Consider the following 21,403-nt stretch of genomic DNA (forward strand, 5'->3'; position numbering starts at 1 on the left):
TAGACAAGGAAATCTGGAAACTGTGGGACCACTACAAAAGGTGTAACATATGTGTAATGGGAATACCAGAAGGAAAAGAAAGAACAGAAGCAATCATTGAAGCAATAGTGAGTGAGAATTTCCTGAAATTCAAATTAACATCAGACAAACCACAAATCTAGGAAGTTCAGAAAACACTAAGCAGTATAAATAACAACAATAACAAATACAGAAATAGAGATAGAGATATATCATACTCAAACTTCAGAAAAAGCTACAACAAAAACCTTGAGAGAACCAAAGGAAAAAGAAGTTGGAGCAAATCCCCAACTTCTCAGACACCACCCAAGCAATAAAGAGTGGAATAAAGTATTTAAGGTGTTGAAAGAAACAACCACCAACTTAGAATTCTGTACCTGTGAAATTATCCTTTAAAATTGAAGGAGAAATAAAGACTTACTCAGACAAACAAAATTTGAGGGAATTTGTTGCCAGTAAACCTGCCTTGCAAGAAATGTTCAAAGAAGTTCTTCAGAAAGAAGGAAAATGCTAGGTCAGAAACTTGGATCTACATACAGAAAGGAAGAGTGCTGGAAAAAGGACACGAGAAGGTAAAATAAAAACTTCCATTTTTCTTATTCTGAATTGATCTAACAGATAACAGTTTGTTCAAAATAATAAAAGAAAAATGCATATAATTTTGTATATATGTATAATTACAGATGCTTATGTATAAGTGAAATAAATGGCAGCAATGATAAAAAGGATGAGAAGGAATTAGGAAGAGTTTGTTATTATAAGATACTTACACTACCCATGAAGCAGTATAGTGTTATTTGAAACTGAACTTGAATTAGTTGTAAAGGTATATTGCAAACTCTAGGGCAACAACTAAAAAAAGAAAGAGAAGAAGTATAATTAATATTCTAAGAAAGGAGAGAAAGTGGAATCAAACAGAATGCTCAGTTAAAATCATAAAAGGCAGAAAAAGTATGGAAGACAAAAAAGGAACAAATAGCAAGGGCAGCAAATAGAAAACAGTAACAAATATGGTAAATATAAATCCAGCTATATCAATAATCACTTTAAATGTCAATGGTCTAAATACACCAACTAAAAGAACAGAGATTTTCAGAGTGGATCAAAAACAAGACCCAACTATATATTGTCTACAGGAAACCAACTTTAAATGTAAAGACACACGTAGATTAAAAGTAAATGGAAGGAGCCTTGGCTAGTGTTGCTCAGTGGTTAGAGTGTCGGCCTGTGCACCAAAGGGTTGTGGGTTCGATTCCCAGTCAAGGGCACACACTTGGATTGCAGGTGTGATCCCCTGCCCCAATGGGGTGCATGTGGGAGACAACCAATTGATATGTCTCTCTCACATTGATGTTTCTCTCTCTTTCTTCCCCTCCCTCTTTTCCACTCTCTCTAAAAATTAATGGAAAAAATATCCTTGGGTGAGGATTAACCAAAAAAAAAAAAAAAAAGGAAATAGAAAGAAGAATGTATACCATGCTAACACTAATCAAAAGAAAGCAGGAGCAGCTATGTTAATTTCAGATGGAGCAAAATTTAGATCAAGGAAAGTTATTCAGGTATAAATAAGGACATAACAATGATAAAAAGCTTGGAGGAGCATGATGAAAGTTTGGGTAAAAAGAGAGTCTTTGTCACTGATTGCTTCATATAAAAATATTTCAATACACCCTTTAATAATCTTGGGCTCTGGAAAAATATTTAGATTCAAATCTATATTATGCTCTGCCACTTGCTAGTAGTTTAAACTTAAACAGGGATAACAGTGCCTCTCTTGTGGGGTTATTATGAGAATTAAATGGGAATATATTATAGGCAACAAGTATAAGGGCATGAAACTATAAAGTATATCTACTCATAGTAAGCATCAAAATGTTAACTGGTATTAAAAATAATAGTGATAAAAAAATTTAAGATTGTAGACATTGTATGACCAAAGGAGACTTTACTCCACATAGAATTCATGTTATTGAGCAATTCATAATGTTTCTTTATGACTAGAATATACCTTTTAAGAAATATTGACTAATATGAGATTTTGTCTTATGTAGGTTTTGACTACATTGCTGGAGAAAATTGTAGCCTTTTTAGGACTAAGAAAACTGCAGGAATTTTAAGGTTGCACTTTTCCTCAAAGACTTACTTTATAGCAATCTATTCATTTGCATTCAATGATATTTCCTTGGTCTGCATGCTAACTAGTTATCTATCACTGATAACAGATTACCATGAAACTTAGAGCTTGAAAACAGCAAATATTTATTATCTCATAATTTCTGTAAGTTGGGGATCCCGGAGCAGGTTAGTTGGGTTATTTGAGCTCAGGGGCTCTCTCATGAGGTTGTAGTAAAGATGTCAGCTAGGGCCGTAGTGTCTGAAGACTTGACAGGAAGCTGAAAAAATCCATTTCCAAGCTCACTTCTGTAGGTTTTAGCAAGAGGCTTCAGATCATCAGCACATGGGGGGCCCCATTTAGCTTGGTCTGACATGGCTTTCCCAAGAATAAGTGACCCAAGAAAGAGAAAAGGAGAGCAAGTGAGAGAGAGCGTGTCCAAGATGGAAGCCACAGCAATTTACAATCACTGTTTATGCCACATTCTATTGGTCACACAGGCCAATTCTGGTACCATGTGATAAGGGGCCACAGGAGCGTGAGAATACCGGGAGATGGATGTCATTAGGTCATCCCAGTCGGTGACTGTGGATTCAAACACATCTGCCCATAGAGTCTTTCATCACCTATTCTCATTTTCACCTAATATTTTAATTGCATTACAATAATGTCTAGAATAATATAAATTTCACTTATCTTCATTTCTGTCCCTACAAGATCTTAATCATATTGCAAACCAACATCCTCAGAAGCTCAAATATATACAAGTGTATGTATTTTTCTTTCTCAAATAAAATAAATTGTATTTAAGACATGAACTCCTTGTGGAGAGCTCACAAATTATTGTAGTGCTCCTATTCTTACATTGGTCAATAATTATCTAACATTTAAAAATGTTATTCTCATTATTAAATCATTGTTATGACCAAATGGAAACTGACATGTAGCCTCCCATAATGAGGTTCTGTGGAATCATAAATGAGTCAACAAAATTAGCTTTGAAATGACAGACTATTTTGTCCCTGATGCATGTGACTGTGTGGTGTAACTATGTATGTTGGTATGTACTACAATAATTTTCACATTTAAATGTTTTCACTAAATTTTCTCTGTAGAATATCTTTAGTGCCTAGCATAGTGCCCAGCATACAGTAGGAACCACTTTTTTTTAAGAGAAATATTTTCCCCAGAAATTCCCATCAGCTTTCTATATTTATTTGCCAGAATTAGGTAACATGCCTAAACATAGGTCAATCTCTAGCAAAGCAAAGGTCACTAAGAACAATCATCATTCATTCCCTGGGGTTGGGAATGAAATTAGGGTTCTGTGTTAGCAAATAAATGGAAAATGCCTGCAACAGGGAAGCCAAAATCATTTACCACAATACGATTGGTCTCAGAAAGGCTTAATAATTCTTAAGAACTCTGAATATAGTACTAACTTCCTGCCCTGTTATAAGAAATTTCATGTTGTGGAAGGAAAAAGCAAAATACATACAAACAAAGCTTCTCTACATAGATGACCCAAGTGTTTGAAGAATAAAACTGATTTCTTTCCATAAAAATGACTAGTGATTTTCCCTGATTATTCCAATTTTTATTGATCTCTCCTTCCTATTATTTCTTCAGCACGAATAGCCGCTATCCAAGCACAACTCTCATCTTGCCCCACTCATGTCCCAAGAGAGAATTAAACATGGTAGGTGTCTAACAAATAACTTATTAATTTATTCATCACACCTACATGGGATCTCACTTAAAGTTCTTGAAGGTTTATTAAAGAGAGCATATGCCATCTTCCTAAGATTAACTTCTCTATGAAGCCATGTTTCAAGTACAGGTTTTCAGATAATACTTTTCTAATTATTATATTTTCATAACAATTTACTTGATTCTACTGATTGTTTCCTCCATGTTGTCTTGAAAGTGGAGTTTAGGGCATCTGAATCCATATTCAGACTTCTGACTTCTGCCTGGCCGGCATGGCTCAGCGGTTGAGCATCGACCTAGGATCCAGGAGATCGGGGTTCGATTCCCGGTCAGGGCACAGGCCCGGGTTTCGGGCTCGATCCCCAGCAGGGGGCGCGCAGGAGGCAGCCGATCAATGACTCTCATCATTGATGTTTCTCTCTCTCTCCCTCTCCCTTCCTCTCTCTCTCTCAAATCAATAGAAATATATATATATTTTTAAATCTTCTGACTTCTCAAGATAAGACCCAGATAAACTTTCTTATTAATATTACCACAACTGAGCAAGCCGGTCTGTGTCTTCTGAAACTGAACCTTTGTTTTACCTGCCAGACATAAGAGGGAAATTTTAGGCAGCGCCCTAGTGGGAGAATCATAAAAAGCAAGCAGGTCTCATCTGGAAGGGGGAATAAAAAAATCAAATGAGCCCTATTTTTTCTAAGATATTGCAATGTATGGAAAAATTATAACTAGGTGTTATAATGTAAGAAAAAAGCTGGCCAACTGGATCTTTAAAAGTCGTAAAGTGGAATGCAGTGAAGATGCGTTGGTCAGTGGGAAGCAGATTGGTTAGGGTGTATCTGTGCAAACCTTGTCTCCTCAGTCATGGGCCGATGTTCTGTGTGTGATAAAATACTGGGGTTCATGAGGATCTCAGCAAAATGGGCATAATACTAAGTTTTGCTGACTTATTTAGCCAAGAACATGTTGCAATGGATGATTTCAGCTCATAACAGTAACAAGCAAGAAATCTTGCTTCTGTTTAACCTGCCATGCTAAATGCCAAAAATGTGTTTTCTATAAAAGGGACTCTGCCTGGATTATCATCATCAATGTAAAAGTGTAGATAATAAAGGTATTTCCTAAGCTGGGTTCCATGACGTGAAATGCTAAACTAATAAATCGTGCATTCATGGGGTCACAAGACAAATGAAATATGTGGATGTTGTAATTGTACCCTAACTGTGGTGACTGACTAGGGTTCCACTAAGTAAATGTATTTTCTAACTGTAAAAATAAAATATGCTCATTGTGGGAAATTGCGAAAGCAGAGAAATTTAAAGCGAATACTCTATTTGCCATTGTATCCCACTTTTTTTCCTCACACATTGCATATCTTCTGCATTTTCCCAAGTGCTTTATAATTCTTTGTAAACATCATTTACAGAGTTTTATTTTAATGGTAACTCACAATAATGAGCTGAACAAACAGCGGTACTTAGAAATATATTAGACATATTTAAAATTAAACATATATGTCAAGAAAGAATATATGTAACCAGAGACTATTATTTGCTGTTTGTCGGCTAATGCTACATTTTTAAACAATGATCTTTTTTAGTGTTGTTCATTTTACTTGAACTCTCGTATTTGGAAATGAATAACTGCGTCTGTGGATAAGTGTGTCTAAAGTGTGTAAGGAAAGCACGTCATCGATACTTTCTCAGCAACATTTTAGCTGTGCTGGAAGTCAGAGTGGATTTTTAATTTGGACTTCCCTCAATTGATAATTATAGCTTCTAGTTAAATTGATGTAAACATACAATAATTCAAGTACTCAGCCACATGACTTTTTAGCACCTTAAGTAATGTCTTCCCTAATTAAGGAACTCATTAGGCTAAAGTTTCAGGTAATATATATTCTCAGCACTTCACTGAACTTAGGTCAGTTGCTTGGTTTTATTTTAGGCAGTGTCTATTCTCAGCCTTTCCAGACCATTTTTTTCAAATGTTATCAGAAAGGCTATAACAAATTAGTGAACTGTGTGTTCATAAACTTGTCTAAAGTCTTCACCAATAATTAAGAAAAATATTTTGCTTTGCTCTTGATGCGGTTTCTTTAAAATAGGAAATAGTCAGAACCTTGAGATTATTTTTACCAAAACCACTTCTAAAGAGAGAGAGAGAATTTTAACTCATGAAAGTGACTAAATCTTTCTAAATCCATAAATAATATCCAGTCCTTCCGTTGTTCAATTCTTAAAATTTAAATGCTTTTGGCTATAAAAATATTACATCTAATAATTTTGAAGTATGCTTTCAGTAATGCATTTTTTATTTTAAAATGTCTTTAACACTGAGAATGTCATCATGAATTATGAAACCTTTGTATATTTTATTTTATTTGGTGCCATGGGCTATGAAGGAAAGATTCTAGTGAAATAAGCGCTAATAATTTCACTTTAACCTTGATTATTGTTTTTTATTTATTTTTTCTTTTGTTATTACCTAATCATAATTGAGTGTCCTTTAAGTCAGGACACCAGTGGCACTTTGCTTGCAATTAACCATGGAAACCTTCTTTGATCCTTTGACTTTTTATGAGATGAATTTATATTTCTCAGGCTAGCATGCATGACGACATAATTCTCTATGCTCATTAATATTCAACTTTGCTGCTTTAATGAGAAAAACCAGGATAAATGTAATGCCATCTGCTTATCTAACACATTAGTAATTTTGCTAATGCAAAGAGACCAAAAATGATTTTGAATAATAATAGCTAACATTAATTGAGCACTTGCTATATGCCAGACACTGTTGTTTGTGCCAAATATATATTAACTCATTTAATACTCAAAATAGCCTTATGAGGTAGGAACTATTGACTAGCGAACACAAATAAATATCCCGACCCTACTTTTAGATTTAGTCTTTCATTTATGCCATGGTTCTGTGTTACCATTAAAATGAAACTCTGAAAATGATGTTTAAAACAAATATTTAATGACATGGAAAAGTGCAAATGATTTAACACTTAAACTCTATATATAGTGTTATAATGGATCTGTTTTATACAGGTGCATATTTATGTACGTAGAGAGAGATGTTCACCAAATATTCATAGTGTTCCCTAGAGAGTGGAATTTCAGGCGATTTTTATTTTCTTCTTTATATTCTCTGTATCATTTGAACCCAAGTAGTACCAACAACTTAGCCTGGCAATAAAATATTAACAAAAATCACATAAAGGATATGGACTTGACCAGTAGAAAAATGTGTCCTATGTTAGCTATTATTGCTCCAAAGCAGAAGGACTGAACTAAAAGAATTGTTGATCCAGTTTCCGATGATATTCTGGTGATCTGGGAGCTATATTTAGTTCAGAATAAAATGTGTAAGAGACAACCCAAGCATTTTCCTTTGTTCTAATGAGCCTAATGATCATATATATATAATCCTTACTGGTCCATTTCTGCTCTTGTAAATTAGACTGAAGTATCCACTGCTAAGGACAAAAATAGAATCCCACAGCGCTTCTCAACTCTGTCCTATGTAAATCCAAAGAGGCCCATTCAATTCTGATCCATATTGAAAAGGAAGGATTTGCATGGACTGTAAGAAATGTGAAAGAGGTTCCTATATCTTCATGAGAGTGTATATTTTCACTAAAAATATTAATTTGAAAATATAACCACATATAGTAAACACAACATATTTAAGTTGATACAGAAAGCTGTCTCAGCCAGTGTATCTCAAAGTGTGATTCCCTAGATCGTGTGTAGCAGAATCATCTATGGTTCTTGTTAAAAATGCAGAATTGTGCATCCCTCTCCCAGACTAACTGAATCAAAATCTTGGGGAGTGGGGATCATGTGACGTGAATATTCAACAAGCCCCCTACGTGATGTTAAAGCACAATAAAATTTGATCAGCACTGTCCTAGAGGTAAGATTTTTTTAAATGTTATATGTTTTTTATTGATTTTAGAGAGAGAGGGAGGGAGCAAGAGAGAAACAGCGATCTATGTGCACCCCGACCTGGGACTGAACCACAGCCTGACTGGGAATCAAACCCGCCACCTTTCAGCGGATGGGACAACACTCAGACCCACTGAGCTGCGACGGCCAAGGCCTAGAGGTAAGATTTAGTCTCTGGCAATGAGATGCTGTTTATATTCACGGTACAGAAGCATAGTGGAGTGTGCCGGTGCACTGGAAAACTCAAAGCAAGGACTCAGCTGTCTCTGAGGAACACAGTGCTGAGGACAGACACCTCCCAAACGCCTCCCGTGGTAACCTAGACCAGTGATTTTCAACCCTTTCCATCCCGTGGCACACATGAGCTAATTACTAAAATTCTGCGGCACACCAAAATATATTTATTTTTGCCCATCTGACAAAAAGAAAAAAAGTGTAATTTTGATTCATTCACACTGGACGGCTACTGTTGTGTTGCCTGTTGGCATTTTTATTTGACAGTCGAAGGGAAAAGAGGTCAGTGCCCCTGACTAAATAGTCAGGTGTTGCATGTTTTAAAAATTCTTGCAGCTCCCCAGTTGAAAACCGCTGGCCTAGATTAGTCACCTCAAATCTGGTTAATTCTCAGAATTTCCTGGGAAGATTTTAAAAGCACAAATTCTCAGGGACTGCACCACACCTGGTGAATCAGACTCTCTGGGGATGGGGTCTGGGAATCTAATTTTTGAAAACTTTCCAGCCCGGCCGGGCGTGGCTCAGCAGATGAGCGTCGACCTAGGATCCAGGCGATCGGGGTTCGATTCCTGGTCAGGGCACAGGCCCCGGTTGCGGGCTGCAGCCGATCAATGACTCTCTCATCATTGATGTTTCTCTCTCTCTCCTCTCTCTCTCTGAAGTTAGTAAAGATATATTAAAAAAAAAAACAAAAAAAAAAACTTTCCAGATAATCTTAATGATCAGCTCCATTTGGAAACCACCTTTCTAGACTACATGGTAGGCCAAAGGTTTCATTCTGAGCTGGCTTTCCTCTCTGCCTAGAAGCTCATCTTTCTAGGTCCTGAGTCTGCCATTGAAGAAAACCAGGTGTTTTTTGGTTTTTGGGAAATTGATTAAAACGCCGGTCACTATGACATCTGGTAGAAGCTTGATCATGGGTGCTCCATAGCTGATTCCTGCTAACTGCACTGAACAAATAAACTGTGGCACAGTGGTTTGATTAAACATTAACAGTCAATATGAGTGAGCTGCTGCGAGTAGCTTATATATGCATAAGACCAAAGGATTAGCCCTGGCCAGGTAACTTAGTTGGTTAGAGCATCATCCCCATATGCTAAGGTTGAGGGTTTGATCCTATTAGGGTACCACACAATTCCTCTGAGTGTCCAATAAAATTTAAAAATGCATGCCAGCCTTTATAAGAGTCAACCAATGAATGCATGGATAAGTGGAACAACAAAAATCTCTCTCTCTCTCCCCCTTTGTCTCTCTCTCTCTCAAATCAATAATTTTTTTAAAAAAGACCAAAGGATTAAAAATTTAAAGCTATTTTGATTATATTTATTTCCCACCTAATTGAGAGGTGGGACTGAGACTCATGAACCTTAATTATAATGAAGAGTTCCATGATACTTTTTACTGATAAAGGAAATGCTATGAAAAACAGCAGTTCCTTCAAATTAGGGAAATGCAAAAACAATTACACAAGAAACCTTTTAATAAATATGCCTAACCTCCATCTGGTTCCTTACGGTTTTGAAAAAGCTTCACATGCATTTTTAAAAAAATATGTCTTTATTGATTTCAGAGAGAAGAAGGGAGAGCAGGAGAGAGATGGAAACATCAATGATTAGAGAGAGTCATTGATCGGCTGCCTCCTGCACCCCCCCCCACTGGGGATGGAGCCCGCAACCCGGGCCTGTGCCCTGACTGGGAATCGAACCCCGATCTCCTGGATCCCAGGTTGGTGCTCAACCTCTGAGCCATGACAGCCGGGCTGGCATGCATTTTTAAATTTTATTGGACACTCAGAGGAATTGTGTGGTATAGGAATGTATAATATTAGCTTTCCCCTTTTTTAGATGTGCAAGTTAAGGTCTAGATATTAAGTCATTTGCATGTAAGGTTGTCTGGAGCTAGTACAGACATAGAACCAAATCCCAGAAACCAAGTCTCGTATCTCTCAGTGTTCTTCCCTCCACCGCCACATACTTCCCTTATGAAACCCATTCAAGGTGACAAAAATGGGACAGATTTTTTTTCTCTGTTAGAGGAAAGAAAAAGCGAAGAAAAAAATGTCTTTAATTGGAGTTCTTTTCTGAATTCCACCCTCCCTGGCTGCCACCTTACCAGAGCAAGTCATTTTCAGAAGAGTTTGCTTAGTCCAACCCCCTTGCAGATAAATCAGCCACCGAAGCTGCAAATCAAAGTGCACAGCAGTTCCACACTGGGGCATTCATACGATGGATAAAAGACAATCATCTTCCCTGATAAACAGCAGTTCAGACCCTAATACATTACTTCATAGAAACATAAAACAAAGAATCTTGTGCAAAACCGCTCCAGAGATTCCCATTAACGGGCAGCTAACAAAAAAGAAACCCAACGGTCATCACCGCACTGAGCACACGAGATTATAAGGAGTCGGAATGGAAACTTGAAGGATAAGAGAAGAGTTAAAGATGTTTTTAAATAAGAAATTGAAAAGTTAGGTCATACTGGCCTCATCAAGATATTATTAGCTTACCGACGAAAAAGAAAAAAGAAAAAAAGAACCCAGGAAGAAACGGGGGCATTTTGAAAAAGAACCTATGTCAGAACCACGCTGTAGAAATGAAAGCCATTATTTTGACTTTGGGAGGTGACCCTTTCGACTCTGTCTGCTCTGTGGCACTTTCAGCGACACCCACTACTCGGGCACAGAGCAAGCTTCCCAGCCCAGCAGGAAACCTCTTGAGAGCGTGCGAAGCAGCACATCGGGAGAAATGCATTCAATTCAAATCAAGGACTTATACTGGACCTTAAAAAAAATCACTTCAGCTGCTGAAAAACAAGCACCTTATCTCCTCCTGTCACTGTCATCTCTTAGCTCATGACTGTGCGGTGGAGGTTTCAAAATAGAGGCGCCAGATCTTAACAAGAAAGCAGAAGCAGTTTCTGAACCTTATCAGCAAACATTTTCTTGATCAAAGCTGACTTCATCCAAACCAGGTTTCTGTACAGTATTTATGTGTGCCCAGAGGGTAATAAGCACTATAAACCCAATGAATAAAATAAAATATATTTGGCCATATTCTCTCCTGTGCCTTAGCCTCTCCCTGGGAAACGAGGGAGGGGGTTAAGGAGGGGCGTTAATGTTTTTAGGTTACTTATTGCATAAGTGCTACAAGGGGTTAGTACCTTAGTGGGCTCCCTGAGCCTCTAACTTACTCTTAAGGAGAGACTTACTGGGAATATTAGCCTCCAAATCACATAAAAAGCTTGATCGAGTGCTTAAGGTACAAGGGAAGCATTATTCTAGGTGTGGAAGGGGTATGGTCCACAGGACGTAACTTGCAGCCCAGCTGGAAAAAAATGCTCCCGAAACTGCAGTGGGCCCTGCTGCCCAAGGAAGAAACCGCTGAGCTACCCGGCATAAGTGAATGGGCTTATTTTCCCGCCCAGCAAGGGCTGCTCAATAGCCCAGCAAGGGGGGTCTCCACTGCTCTGTCACGTGATTATATGAGAAGAAGATCCGATATAACAAGGGTACCGAATACCGATCTGGGAAATGGACATATGCACTTATGGTTAATGGGTAACCACCCTTAGGTGGGGTGTGTGTGTGTGTATACATATATGGGGTGTCCCAAAAAATGTATTTTAATAAATACTACCTTTATCATTATTCCAAGCATGTGTGTACATTTTGGGGAATATATATACAGGATGATCCTCCCAGATCACTATTTGATATCCTTGTTATATTTGATTTTTTTTCTTATATTCTTTTATATTTAAAGCATTGTCATCTAATGGTCTTAAATGGGAAGTATTATGCTTTTTGAGTGAATTTTGGTGGTGGTCTCTTGTTAGTTTATTATTGAAATAGCTACTCTTTTTCTATTTTTCTAAACAGCTAAGGAAAAAGAAAAATAAAGAACTCTACAAATCCTGCCCCCTAGAAGCACCACCAGTAGCCTTTTGTTTCCTCCACTCACTCATCAGTGTAGCTAGACATAGTCTACGTCAAAAGCGCAAGTTTTGATGCTGAGCGCTCGATTGACTCGTTTCCTTCTACCTCAGCAAACCAAATGATTTTCCATGTTATCCCTCCCTCGCGTACAAGAATGACTCTTCTTCTATAGCTTTACAGGCCCGGTCATATCAACGTTTAAGTGAATATTAATAAAATATGTTTATCATCCTGTTATTTTTAATCTGGAATGAGTGTTTAATCTGGTTATTTTTAATCTGGAATGAGTGTTTAATCTGGTTATTTTTAATCTGGAATGAGTGTTTAATCTGGTATTCAAAGATTTTTAAATTCTATCAATTGATAGATGGGTGATTTCTAAGACAGACTCATCCCACCTGAAATGTGATAGTGCTTATAATACTGTCTTTCGCAAGAGTCAGGATTCAGTGTGCAGCCTGGATTAACCTTTGAATTAGAATTTCATGTATGTTTAAAGAATTTAGTCTTTTGATCAAAAAAGGAGGAAGGAAGGAGAAAGAGAGAGAGAGAAAGGGAAAGAGGGAAGAAAAAAAAGTCCATTTTTGAAACCTCTAACATAAAAAATCCTTATTCTTTACAATTTATAATAATATATCCATGGCAAAATATGCCCTGTCTGATTTACTACATAAAAAGATTGTGAGAACTAGGCATGACACATCACGACCAGGGCATCTGACTAAAATTTGAAAAAAATTATCTTTAGCGAAAATGACAGTATTTTAAATTAAAAGTAGAAAACTAACTAATGCATTGGTGCTCAATAGAAAAAAGTATACTTGAGAGCTTTGTGTCTTATAAAGAGAATTTTGAGTATGCACCGATATGTATGCATTAATATTTTTTATTTACTAGGTAAAAAATATTCTATGGAACCTTTTCTTCCACTGAGGCATGGAGAAATTATATAGGTAAGTAACTCAAATGAATCAATGAAAGAGTCAGCCATTTAGCATTTTATAATTCTCTTTATTCATTCATGCTATTTCCCACATGGATATTCCCCAAACCTCACAACCAGAATCTATAAAATTACAACCTACAGTAGCATGCATTTTCTGGGAAAGTGCTACATGCTAGCACTTTGTGTATCTAGATATGCTTATCTTTGAGATTTTGGATGCATTATGCTTATGAAGTATCCTTTTTGAGATACTCACATTGAAAACATTGTTTTAAGACAATACTGTATCTGCACGGCAATCTACTTTCTTCAGTTATAGGCCATACTCTTCTGCATTGTATTTTGCAGGGCTTTTACTGGCAAAGAATTTCTCACTGCATTCATATTTCAGATATTGGTTTACAGGAAATTCATACACTCTTGGAAAGTTCTGGGAACACATTTGTTCAAATCCTTTTTAAATTAAATATGTGTGCGTGATAGAGGAAGTTAATCGTGTTGCATATAAAACACTGTTCCAAGTTGCAATGTGTTTCAGGTATATGGGAGTGCAGCTAATAAAAACATTTATAAAGTCAAAATGTAAGGTGAACTCTCAGGATTCTCATAGATCCTGTGTATAGCAGAGCATATGGAAACAGATAACATTTGGATATATCAATAATCAAAAATTCTAACACTATTTCACTGTGTCAGTAGCACAAAATAAGAGATCCTCAGAAATTCCTGAGAGAGAGAAAAATCAGTGGCACAGAATCAAGGAGTGGGGAGAAGATTTACAGAGGTTTGCATGTCTAGCCTCTGGCTCTTAAATTGTATTCATCTGAGATAGAACTTTCGCACCATTTTAAAAAAAAATCTTTATTGTTGAGAGTATTACAGATGTGCCCTGTTTTCTCCCCCATTGTCCCCCTCTACCCAGTTCCCACCCCACCCTAGGCCTTCCCCACACTATTGTCTGTGTCCATGGGTTATGCCTATATGCATATAAATTGTTTGGTTAATTTCTTCCCGCCCCCCATCCCCCCTTCCCTCTGAGATTTGTCAATCTGTTCCATGCTTCCATGTCTCTGGATCCACTTTGTTCATCAGTTTATTTTGTTTATTAGATTCCACATATGAGTGAGATCATGTGATACTTGTCTTTCTCTGCCTGGCTTGTTTCACTTAGCGTTATATTCTCTAGGTCCCTCCATGCTGTCCCAAAGGGTAAGAGATCCTTTTTTACAGCTGCGTAGTATTCCATAGGGTAAATGTCCCACAGCTTTTTTATCTGCTTGCTTGCTGATGGGCACTTGGGCTGTTTCCAGATCTTAGCTACTGTAAGTAAGGCTAACAGCGACTTTCTTGATCTATAGGAAATATCATGTGTGATTTCAGTATTTTTTTTTTTTTATTTAATCCTCACCACAGGACATGCTTAAAGATGGGGGAGGGGAGGAGAGGGAGGGAGAAAGAGGGAGATTTAATGTGAGAAACATCTATCTGTTACCTTTTGTAAGTGCCCAACCTAGGATTGAACCTCCAAGCCAGGTATGTGCCCTCCAGGAATTGAACTGCTAACCTTTCAGAGCACAGAACCACAACCAACTGAGCCACTCTGGGGAAGCTGAGATTTCAGTATTTAACTACTATTACTATGCATAAAAATTTAACTGTTTCCAGAGAATTTAATTGTTTCATATCAGTTTCCCCCCCTCCTTTTCTTAATAACTAGTCAGGGTTAATGCAGTAAGCATAATGCCCTCCAAAGATGTCCATGTCCTAATACTTGGGACCTGCATATATGCTACCTGACATGGCACAAGATACTTTGCAGATTTGATTCAGGGTAAGAACCTTGAAGTGAGAGCTAATCCTGGGTTATCTGGGTGGACACAATATAACCACCAAGGATTAGTGATGTCGCTTACTTTAAAAACAGGAAAAGGAACCATGAGCCAAAGAATGCAGGCAGCCTCTGCAAGGTGGAAAAGGCAAGGAAATGAATTCTTGCCTTGAGTGTCTAGAAAGGAGTGCAACCCATTCTGATACCTCAAGTTTATCCCATTGAGACCTGTGTTGGATTTCTGACCCACAGAACGATAAAATAAGCAATTTATATTGTGTAAGTCATTAAACAACCTGTTATGGCATTTATTATAGCAGCAGTAGTGAAGAACGAACCCAGTTTACATTTACAGGCTGTTTATTTATAACCTGCTTTGTTCCTAAAAGGCTAGAGCAGCGTAGAAGGATGCAAACCATAAAACAAGACCGTGTAAATGAAATGTGGCAGAGAGGAGGAATGAGCCAAATCAAGGGGAGCGGCAGGAAATGAAACCTAGGAATGAGGTTAATACAGAAATGAGTACCATAAACACGCATACTACAGGTGGGCTCTAGTTTTCTAGTAGCCAATGCAAAGAGGGAAATCCAATCAGTCCCATAATTCCTTCTATCACAGCATCCATTTTATAGCACTGGACTATTTGTTCAGAAATTCAGTTTTACTTGACACTTGGATCAGATGAGATGTGCCCGAGAGAGAGTTTATAATATATTCCCCAATGATAATGTCCCACCCAAACCGCATAATAGACACAAGTCTAACTATGCTAGATTATACCATTAGTGGTGTATTTTGATGAATACAGTTTGGTTTACAATTTGCCCAAATCAGTCTGTGGAAATACAATTTGTCTAAATCAATGTAACAAGTTAGAAATCCTCACAAGCTTTCCGATACTTGAATCATCTGGAATTCTAGTTCCTAAAATCAAGGAATTTTAGGGCTTACTGACCTTCAGCATCATCTAGTTTGACTCTATACCTCTGCAGCAGAGGGAATGGGAAGTCAGAGTGACAGATCCAGAATCACGCCACACAGAGCTAGGAAGAGAACGCAGTTGTTTCCAGACTTGTTGATTCCTTCCAAATCCCTCTTGATAACTTCCTTAAAAGACGAAGCGCAGTTTGTTTTTCAGCGAAAGCATAGCTTCCTCATTTTGACATATCCTTCACCATTACTGTAAAGGCTAAATTTTCTGCCTCTAATCTAAGCACTGGGTTCTGGATACACAGGCAACTCGCAAATATTACCTGTGGCTCTTCCAAAACTGGCAGAGTTAACTGGGATATGAGTTGTGTTCTTTTAATAAACTTAGGTTCCATCCATAGCTAGATTCCTTTCTTCTTCATGGAACAGAAGTTCTTTCTCCTCGTATACTTTTAAAAGTAGAAAATTCAGTGCAGTACAGGTAGAAGAGACTATTAGTAGAGGGGGCAAAAGGGAAAGTGGGTCAACACTAAAGAAATGTCAATTACTCATAAATTCATTGAGAAAATGCCTTTTAGGTCAGGAATCACAGTGTGGCTTCATTTAGTCATGCATTCGGTCTCAAATTTTCCTAATAAAATAATGACAATCACAGATTGGCTTGGACCAGAATTCAGAAAGATCTTTTGATCTTACGCTTTATCTCCCATCTGGATATGTAGATTGTTTTAAAGACAACAAGAATTTGAAACATGGTAGAGAGATATGAGTGACAGAGCAACAAAAAAACTGAAAAGGTTGCGATTAATTTATATTACTGGATGTCAGCCTTTGTTTTGATTATGGTATTTGGTGGATGAATATTCATTATTTTTACTGACTGTTTAAATTGTGGCTGTACGTGGTCTATTTCAATACTCTAAACCATTGAGACCTATGAATGCTGGAAACTGAGAAGTGAAAGTTAAGAATAAGTTATTACCTTTAAAAAGATGGAGCTACATTTTCATCCTGAAACGGCGTGTTCCATTGTTTAACATTTTCGAATCAGAAATATTGCATCAGCTATGCAGATGGAAAAAGCACTAGACTTTACAATGGAATTTCAAAAGAAAAAGTAGTTATCAAAGAGCCATAAGGATGAATGCACGCAGAAGGGGCAGAACATGCCAGCTCAGAATTGGCAGATTGCTAAGAATGAAACAGAGCAATAGCAGTAAGACAATATTCTTTTCCAATAGTTTTTTCAAGTCCTATTTGTACTTATCGACTCTGAAATGTCTCACATATATACTTAGTCAATTTCCAAGCATATGTCAGGTGCCAAAGAATGGAAAAACTAGAATCCTGTTTAAGGTGAGGTGACTGTCATAAAACAGGTCAAATAAACCCTTGAAAGCGTAGGACACTAGACAAAGTTTACAGGTACCCCAGGCACGGTGTCTTTCAGGAGAAAAGGGAAGAAAATGTAGACTCTCTCTGGCCACCTTCCCAGAGCCCAAACAATTAGCCTTCTGGGAATATTCTGCCTTGTTTCTTATCAGATGACCAAGACCCCTAGTGGATGCCTGAACCCTCAAATAGTAGCGCACCCTATATATACTGTTTTTTCCTATACATACAGACCCTTTCACTTAAAGGAAGCCCTCGATGGCTTCTCTGTGGCATATCTGAATTGCCAGCATCACTACTCTTGCGCTTTGGGGCCATTACTAAGTAAAATAAGGGCTACTTGAATGAAAGCTCTGCGCTACCGCAACAGTGCATGTGATAACTGAGAGGGCCACTGAGTGACAATTGGAGGAGCAGCATACACAACTTGGACAAGCCGGACAAACGGATGATTCGTGTCCTGGCTGGACTGAGCAGGTCAGCGGGAGATTTCATCACGCTCCTCCGAATAGTGCCCAATTTAAAATGTATGGATTATTTCTGGGGTTTTTCATTTAATATTTTTAGACTGGTTGACCATGGGTAACTGAAACTGGGGAAAGCGAAACCGTGGATAAGGAGGGGACCATTGTATAGCTTTGATCAGATTCCTGAAGGAACGTTACCCCCAAATCTTAACCAGCATTGACTGAGTGTCCATATATATCCAGTGACTAGTACTTGACTTTGGAGATACAAAGGCATAGAATAATGATGATTATAGTGTTTACAATGCCTTTGCATATCTATCAAACTACTTTCATACAAGGGTCTATCCCAGAAGAGTTTATGCTTCAGTTGGGACAAAAAACATACACTGATATTGTTTAATAAATATTTATTAAGTTTCTATTTGCCAGGCTCTGTTCTAAGCACTTGAGAAACACCAGTAAGTAAAACAAAAATCTCTGCCCTAGAATATCCTTTTACATGTTGCATTTAACACACGTAAAACATTAGTAAAGTTCAAAAGCAATATATACTCATACAAGACGAATAGCAAAATGTTTGCAGGGTGCAGAGTAAAGAACTTCCATTTAAACCTCTAGCCTTAAAAGGAGCACTATCGTATATGTCAGAAACACCCTGCCTTGCACACCACTTCCTATTCTCTAACAATGTTGAGAAGTCAAGTTTGAAATTTGCTTGGCCCTAAATCCTAAACAATCCTTATGTTTAGAATAATTTTTATTATGGATCTTCTCATTTAGGTTGATTGTAGAAACAGCTGGCCTATTTCAAGACAAAAGCCTAGAGATGAAAGTAACGATTTCTTTTTTCTTTTTTTAAAATTTATCTTTATTGTTGAAAGTGTTGCAGATGCCCCCTTTTTTACTCCCATTGACCCCCTCCCGCCCCCGCCCCAGGCCTTCCCCACACTATTGTCTGTGTGTGTGTGGGGGGGGGGTTCTGCATATACGCATATAAATTACTTGCTTAATCTCTCCCCACCCCCCACTCCTTAGAGTGCCAATTTCATTTAGTAGGACTATTTTAAAACTCCTCTGAGAATCCTCAGTCTGTTGCGTGTTTCCTTGCTCCTTTCCTGGAATAATACATCATTTCACAGCGATACAATCTTAAACCATATATATTATGGCCCATTTCTTCCTGTTTGGGTTTTATGCCCTGCTGGCACTGTCCCTAGTACAAGTGGCAAACAAAGCAATATCATCTTTTCTTTCTAATTAATCAGAAGGTAGCAATTTACTTTTAGGAGCACGGAAAATAGAACACACACATTTATTTAAGTCGTGACTATTACGAACTGCGCAGATGAAAGAGATTTTAGTTAAATATATTAATTATTCAATATGTAGTTTCTGTGCTCACAAAACGAAATTCCTGCCTGAGAAGGGAAAGCGGAGATGGTGAACTATGATGATAATGTTTCATTTTCACATTCTACTGCTAACTATTCTTGCCAGTGGCCTTTCTGTGTCTGGGTCTGGACTGGTTGGGCGGCCTAAAGGGAGCGACGGTGCAGAACTGGCAACTTCTTCCTTTTGCAAGCGGTTTGGTGATGAGAGAGACGATCTCTCATCCTCTGTCACAGGCTATATCCCTGGTCGGTCACCGAGCAAATGCATGTACTTAGGCGACTGTAGAGGGCTGAAAGCAGAGTGTGCCATCGTCTAGGAGAGAAACAACACTTCTCGCCGATGCCACCTTCATATACAAAAGAGGGCACGCCTTGCCTTTGAATGGCGGTGGTGACTGTGAGGTCGCCAGACCCCTTACCGTGTTTATTCTTTCCCCAATCCCTCTCCTGCATAGCGTATGTAACCACTGAGCCTTGAGCTCTCAATTCCTGAAATTACAGTAGGTGTTCACCTTCTCTCTGAGGGTCACAATGGGTTCTGGTAAATCATAAAACTGATGTTCTGGGAAGAGTTGCCGTAACTGCTGTTCTAACAGAGTTCTTTGTGCCTCTGTATCTACGGAGGGAAGGAAAATTTTCACTTTACTAATTGTCTTTCCTCCTCCTCAGAGTGCCAGTTTCATTCGTAGGACTATTTTCCAACTCTTCTTTAGGAAATGATCTCTGTCACTCTGTATAATATCCAATTCTTCGGGAGCTCCTTAGGCAGGTTCTCAGTGCCACTTTCTAGCTGCGTCACCAACACCACTCTCTCTTCTCCGTTTTCACAACCTTGATGTCTGTGCCCTCCCCACAAAAATATATCCACTTTTCCTTTAACCCCTGTCCCTTTATCTGTTGCTACCTTTAGGCCTATCAGGGAATCACTTTAAATCCAATAAATAAAAGCTTATTTTAAAAGCGCTCAGTTCCCAGAGTTAGAAGAATGCTATTGCTGAGAAACTAGCCATCAGGACAGAACCCGCCAACGTGACCTCGAATGGCCTTGAGGCACCTCAGCCCCCACAAACCAGAAGAGCCAGAGCTTCAGGGCCCCCACCTCAGCCCTTCCGATGAACTCACCATGGAATAAATGACCACCCTGGCTCCTCTCCAGCCGCTCAGGTTCCAGGAGCAGCCTGTGAAGGCCGCCATAGCAAAATACCACAGACTGGGTGCCTTAAACAGCAGAAATATATATTTTCTCACAGCCTGGAGGCTGAAAGTCCAGTGATCAAGGTGCCAGAGGGCTGATCCTTGCTGAGAGTTCCTGGCTTACAGGCGGCCACATCTCATCAAGTCCTCACGTGGCCTTTCCTCTGCATGGAGAGAGACAGAGATGTCTTTAGTGTTTAATTCCTCTTCTTAAAAGGCCACCAGTCCTATCAAATTAGGGCCCCTCCCTTAAGCCCTCATTACTTCCTTAAAGTCTTATCTCCAAATACAGTCATGGTAAGGGTTAGGGCTTCAATATATGAATTCCGGGGAGACAAAATTCAGGGCAGCCCTGGCTGGGTAGCTCAGCTGGTTAGAGCATTGCCCCAATACGCCCAATTTGTAGGTTAGACCCCTGGTCAGGGCACATACAAGAAGCAACCAATAAATGCATAAATAAGTGGAACAACAAAAATCAATGTCTTTTTAAAAAATATATCTTTATTGATTTCAGAGAGAGGAAAGGAGAGGGAGAGAGAGAGATAGAAACATCAATGATGAGAGTCATTGATCGGCTGCCTCCTGCACCCCCCCGACTGGGGATCGAGCCCGCAACCCGGGCCTGCGCCCTGACCGGGAATCAAACCCCGATCGCCTGGATCCTAGGTTGACGCTCAGCCGCTGAGCCACACCTGGCGGGGCTCTCTCAAATCAATAAATAAAATTTTTAAAAATTCAGTGCATACCATTACGACTCTGCCCTATCTTTGAACCTCTGTCCTGAGGATTCAGTTCTCGGCCCTCCCCCTCTCCGCAGCATCCCTTACCTTGGCATGACTCTTAAGGTCAATGAAGTGACCTTAATTGTACTTGACTTTTCACCCTGTTCTCTCTCTATTCCTGCTTCTCGGTTCCTTCGTCTCCATATTTCAGGTACCACTTCTGGAAATCTCACTGTGTATTTAGACTACTCGATGAGCTGTCTCCCCAGCTCTTTGTGCAGGAGAGAGCCTTTTCTAAGAAACAATACAGTGGCTTTCATTTGACGGTAACGGTCTAGTTGAATTCCCTTAGAGGCTGGTGAACCTTACCCACTACCCCCCCTCAACCCCCCCCCCCCCACAGACACAGGGCCGCTCTTCCCTGAGCTGGCCACAGCCGGCTGTTGCAGCGTTCAACTCCAGTCAGCAGGCCCTGATCTGTCCTGCCTCACTTCTTTGAATTCCGTGTAAATATCAAACAAATCATGTACTTTATAGTTTTTTGTTTGTTTGTTTGTTT

Source organism: Miniopterus schreibersii (genome assembly GCF_964146895.1).
Source record: "Miniopterus schreibersii genome assembly, chromosome: X".
NCBI classification, from domain to species: domain Eukaryota; kingdom Metazoa; phylum Chordata; class Mammalia; order Chiroptera; family Miniopteridae; genus Miniopterus; species Miniopterus schreibersii.